This window comes from Perca fluviatilis, chromosome 3 (genome assembly GCF_010015445.1).
Source record: "Perca fluviatilis chromosome 3, GENO_Pfluv_1.0, whole genome shotgun sequence".
NCBI lineage: Eukaryota > Metazoa > Chordata > Actinopteri > Perciformes > Percidae > Perca > Perca fluviatilis.
In genome coordinates, this window is record NC_053114.1 from 7,711,231 (window position 1) to 7,716,407 (window position 5,177).

Consider the following 5,177-nt stretch of genomic DNA (forward strand, 5'->3'; position numbering starts at 1 on the left):
CAGCTTGACGGCATCCGAAGCAGAACCAGAATATCAGAGTGAATATTTCAGCGTGGTCTTTAAAACATCAGCAAACCTCTTTCTAGCGCTGTATTGACAGGGAGAGCCTAACCTGTCAGCTGTGTTGTCGATGCCTCGAGAGAACAAAGGAAGCGACTCAGAGCTTGCCGTAAAGCAGGATCTCTGGCCGTATATGTGTATGACGTCATTGACATTTTAAAAAGGCTTTTTAGAACAAAAAAAGCCACTTTAAAAAAATCTAACACCCAGCAGTGTGTATTTTCTTTGCCCCCCCTTTCGAATGCAACATTCAAATTACTAGACAAAAAATGATATCCTGAGAAAAGTGGATTTTGAGGGGTAAAGCTCCATAGAGTCCCATTCATTCTGCACTGGCCTGTGAGCACCCCCTATATGCAACTCTGGTGGAACTGCAACCAGTTCAGAAGCCGGAAGTAACGAGGGAGTGGAACTTCTTCCTATATTAGAAATTCTTTGGTTTAATCTATCAACTAACTTCGCTACCTTTTTCGTTGCTCTGCCTGGTTGTAGCGCTATCCTATTACGTGCAGAGGGAATTTGAAAGACAACAGTTTATCCCTGTCAATGGTGAGTTCCCAGACCCAACATCTTGATGTGGGTCTGGCTTGTCAGGCTACAAATGTCCCACTTCCCCTCTAAAAGTCAGTGGTAATACTTTATTGAAAAGACATCCATGCTTGTCTGTTTTTGCTTGGAACATTCTGTACCCTTTCGATCAGAAGTTCAAAGGCTGCTATTTCTGTCATAAGTTTAAGCCAGTCCATAATGTCTGGTCTATTTGGACTCTTCCAGTTACGCAAAATGATTCTCACGCTGTGATACTTCAGCTTACGTCATATTTACCAAACCTGCAGTTCCTTGGGTAATCAGCGCCTTTCTCCGCCCACTATGCCGTAAATTGCGCGCATTTAAAAGCGCAATTGAATCTGTGATGTCAAAGAAATTCTGCTTTCAGGTATTTTGGCATTAGTGGTGGGGAAACGTATGTATTGACTAGTGCGCTGTAGCAAAGCGTTAAGTACTTGTGCTATGATACGGCTGAGTGCAGGCTGTGATATTCCCACTGCTGATGCTATGACTGTTTGAAATGATCCTGATGCCAATATTTGTAATGTAGCGAGGAGTTTAACAACTGCTGGAATAGAATGTGAACGCTGAGTCGGAGATTCAATGTCATCTTTGATTTCTTCCAGTAACTGTAATATGCATGACTGCTTAATCTGTAAAATTAAGCATCCAAAAATCTTTTCAGCTCATCTCCTTGGCCTATGTCTTCGTCTTGCTTGGATTACTGCTGCCATTTGCCATTTCACCAGGAGGCATCCGCGAGGAAACCCGCTTGCGGCTTGTTTACACCTTCTTTTGGGAGGCGGAGAATTTTCACCGTAAAATAGAGGCGCACTTTCACGGGCGGTGTTTGTACATACTTAATACATAATTAGGCGCACTTTACGTTTCCCCTCCTATCTCTTTACGGGAAACTCCCACATTCCCCTTGCCCCTCCCATGAATGCATATGCATGACACTGAAAAGCGCAATTTGCCATTTTCAGCTCCCGCGACAGACAGTCTGCGCTTTTACCTCAGTGCTGCCTGTTTGTACATACCTCGCCATGCTTTTACACGCACGTTGCGAAACAAATACGCCTGAAGTGGGCGCAAAAGCATTAGTACATCTGGCCCATCTGGTGAACAAAAGCAGTTACATGTAATTGTCCTTCCATCACCCAACAAACACGCTCAGCAGGGTCAAGGACAGTTTTGCTCTTTGTACTTTTTCTCCTGAACAAAATGGTTGTTTTTTTTTCTCCCCCAGTAGAGCCTGAAACCCTTAGAACTTAAATGTTACTCCTTTGTTTTCATGATTTGCACATTGAGTTTAATATAACAGTAATCATTCAGGGATTAGTTTGACAGCACTGCATGAACAGGGCCTCAAGTCCCAAATGTAAAGTCATCATCAACTAGGAAGCGTCAGTAAAACCAACTTCTCTCTTCTTTACAAAGGTGTGCTGTTGTATTTGGTCATGACTCTTCTCATCATTGTCATCATCTCTGTGCTGGCGCTCACGATCACCTGTATTCGGAGGAAGTGCAAACCCAACGGTGAGACAACAGAACAACTCAACAACAAAAAACTTCCCATTCCTCAGGTCGTGGTTTTTACCACTTCAACAATTCATGTTTTTGTTCTGACAGTGTTCCTCTGACACACACAACATTTATGGAATGGACTGAACAATGACATCAAACAGAGCCATAATATCATTCAGTTCAAAAATAGATTAAAGAAATCATTACATGACCAATACAGAAAAGAGCAGACCGAAACATAGGAATGGAATTGTATGGTAAAAGTTTTATATTGTTGTATAGTTGTAAGTTATTGTAAGACCTGAAAGATTGTATGCTGTATTTGCATATCTATTTGTTTTGTAATAATATGATATAGTGAAGGAGGGGCAGGACCTAATAGTGAAGGAGGGGCAGGACCTAATAAGCTATTTGCTTCTGCCTGCTCCTTCTCGAACTAATCCTTTATTATTTTTGTATTTTATTTTTTTTGGTAAATTCTGATTATTTTTATTTTGCAACATTGTTGATTGTTCAAGAGAAATAATAAAATGAAATGAAAACATGCACTGTCTCTGCCTGGCACATAACATGACCTCATCTGCATCATAATTACTGATAATAATAAAAAACAATATTTTGTCTGCTCCACAGGTTCCACTGGAGGAAACTCAGATGGCATGAACTTGGAGGTGACTTTCTTTTAACTCTGTTTTCTCTCTGTTGGCTAACATGTACCAGTGCACATGACAATCATTAGAGATGAGGATCAATAGAAAATGGTCATACATAGACAACCTGTGACTACCACAGCAGTCTAACAACAAACAACCGCTTGGGCCATGCTTCCCATTCACTCCCAGGTGTCTCATCATTCCTCATTGAAGTCTCCCAGCAGAACTATGGAGTCCCCTACTGTATTCCCATGCAGGACTCCATTCAGGGTCTCAAAGATGGCCTAATACTTCAAGCTGTTGTTTGGTGCATATGCACAAGCAATATAGCGCCCCCCCACAACCCGCAGGCATAGAGAAGCGACCCTTTTGTTCACCGGGGTAAAGTCCTATGCTCAGCCGGGGGATTATGAGTATCCCCAGACCTGCTCAGCCTCACACCCTGGGCATGCCCCGAGAAGAAAAAAAATCCAACTCCATTTCCTGGAGTACGGTTCCAGAACATTGACTGTGCGTAGAGGTAGCCCCATCAGATCTAATTATAGCGCTCCATCTCCCGCACAAGTTCTGGCTCCCTCCCCCACAGATAGTTGAGGATCTACATCCCCAGAGCCTCTGCTGCCTAGGTCTGGTCCCTCGAGGCCCCTGACCTTCACTGCCACCTGTGTGGGAGTGCACCCGACCCCAGCATTTCCTCCAACATGGGATGGGGAGGGGAGTTCCACGTTGCTTCTTCGGGCTGAGCCTGGCTGGTTTCCCTGGCAAACCGGCGCTCGCCAACAAGACATTATAACGTTACTAGGTAACTACCACTGGTAATAAGTAGGTAATTATAGTTAAAACTACAGCTGAGGGGCGGCCTCTGGCTCTCCCAGTGGGGGCGTTCGCCCCATGTTGGCTGCAGCGGCGCGGGTTCAGGTCCGGCCTGCTGCCCTTTGCTGCTTTTCGTCCCCCATCTCTCTCCCCCTTTTGTGTCTATCCACTGTCACTTCACAATAAAGGGAAAAGCCCCAAAAAATTATCTTAAAAAAATAAATAAAAAAATACAGCTGAAGTATAAGGTAAAACCTCAAATATTACTCATCAATGCACCAAAGTACCATGCAGTTCTTACCAGTTTCGGATAGTAATGACTCAGATGTATACATCCTTAGAAATACCCCTCAATTACCCAGCAATAAAAGTTACCATTTAGTTATTCAGGGTTTTATTTGTCACAGCCCAAGTTTTATTGGGTAATTTAGATAGTACTTTACAATTAATTACTTAGTTTTAGAAATTATTATTCATGGCTATTTCAGTTTAATTTAATTTACCTTAGAAACTATGAAACATCACATCAGTACTTACCTGGTAACAACCACTGGGTAGACAGTTTAACTCTTGGGTAGTCATGATAGAACATCTTCTATTTCATTATCATATTCAGTACGTAAGAAGAAACCGGACTGTAAAAGGAAGTCTTGTTCGTTTCTACGTTGTTACCAGGATATTACTATACAAATTGTAATAGATTACTCCCTTTGTTTGTTCAGTCATCATCAACCTGTACCATATAGGTTCCAGAAAATAATTTTGATAAACATGAATTTTTACTCAATTAATAAGTTGGAAACAATACATGGTTGCTGTAGCTCCACCATTAAGACTATGAGCCTACAAAGCCATTTAAGAAAGTTTAGCATAGGACTGGACCTATGTGCAAAGTTTTTTTTATATGCATTGGAAGGCAGATTTCACGGTAAAAAAAAAAAAAAAAATCATACAGGTATCTGCAAATACTAGTGGGACCAGCAGCAGAACTGTCTGGCCCCTAACTTGTAAGTTGGCAGTTTATTGAAAATAGAAGCAGTTAAAACAAAGTCAAGTATTGACAATTTTCACATCAAAATGGAAACAGAACCTAAACATCTTTCTTCACAGTCCATCACTCAAATTGTCTGATTAATGTAGCTCAGACACATCTGTGCTGGTTTTCCTTTTCTGCCTCCTGAATTCACATGTCGTGTTTCAGGAGTGGTTTCTCTCTCTTTGTCAAATATCTGTTTGTTAGATTCCTCAGGCTGCCCCTGATTTCTCCTACGAGAACTGTCCTCCAGTCTTCACCTTGGAAAACACCTACCAGAGCATCGATCCAGCCAGCAGGGATCAGGACCAAAGCTACTCTACACTCTCACAAATACAACACACATGAGCTGGAATGTAGGGCTGGGTATCGCCGTGATTTCCTGAATAGATTCTGATTCTCAGCGTCCCGATTGGATCACATTTCTGATTGGATATTAATCAGATTAGGGAATTTCAGTTCCAATCCCAATTTATCTTGATGTAAAAGACATTCTCAAACAACTTCTGCTGAAAATTGTACCAAGCAAGAAGCAACTCTCA

At 41.9% G+C, this 5,177-nt stretch overlaps 1 long non-coding RNA gene across 1 annotated transcript; it reads left to right on the top strand.

Annotated features, from left to right (window-relative positions):
- Nucleotides 1-2,068: 2,068 nt before the first annotated feature.
- On the top strand, nt 2,069-4,928 carry LOC120555855. The gene is made up of 3 exons (XR_005638768.1): nt 2,069-2,148; nt 2,770-2,807; nt 4,843-4,928. It is a non-coding gene; the product is annotated as an uncharacterized LOC120555855 (long non-coding RNA).
- The last annotated feature ends 249 nt before the right edge of the window (nt 4,929-5,177 follow it).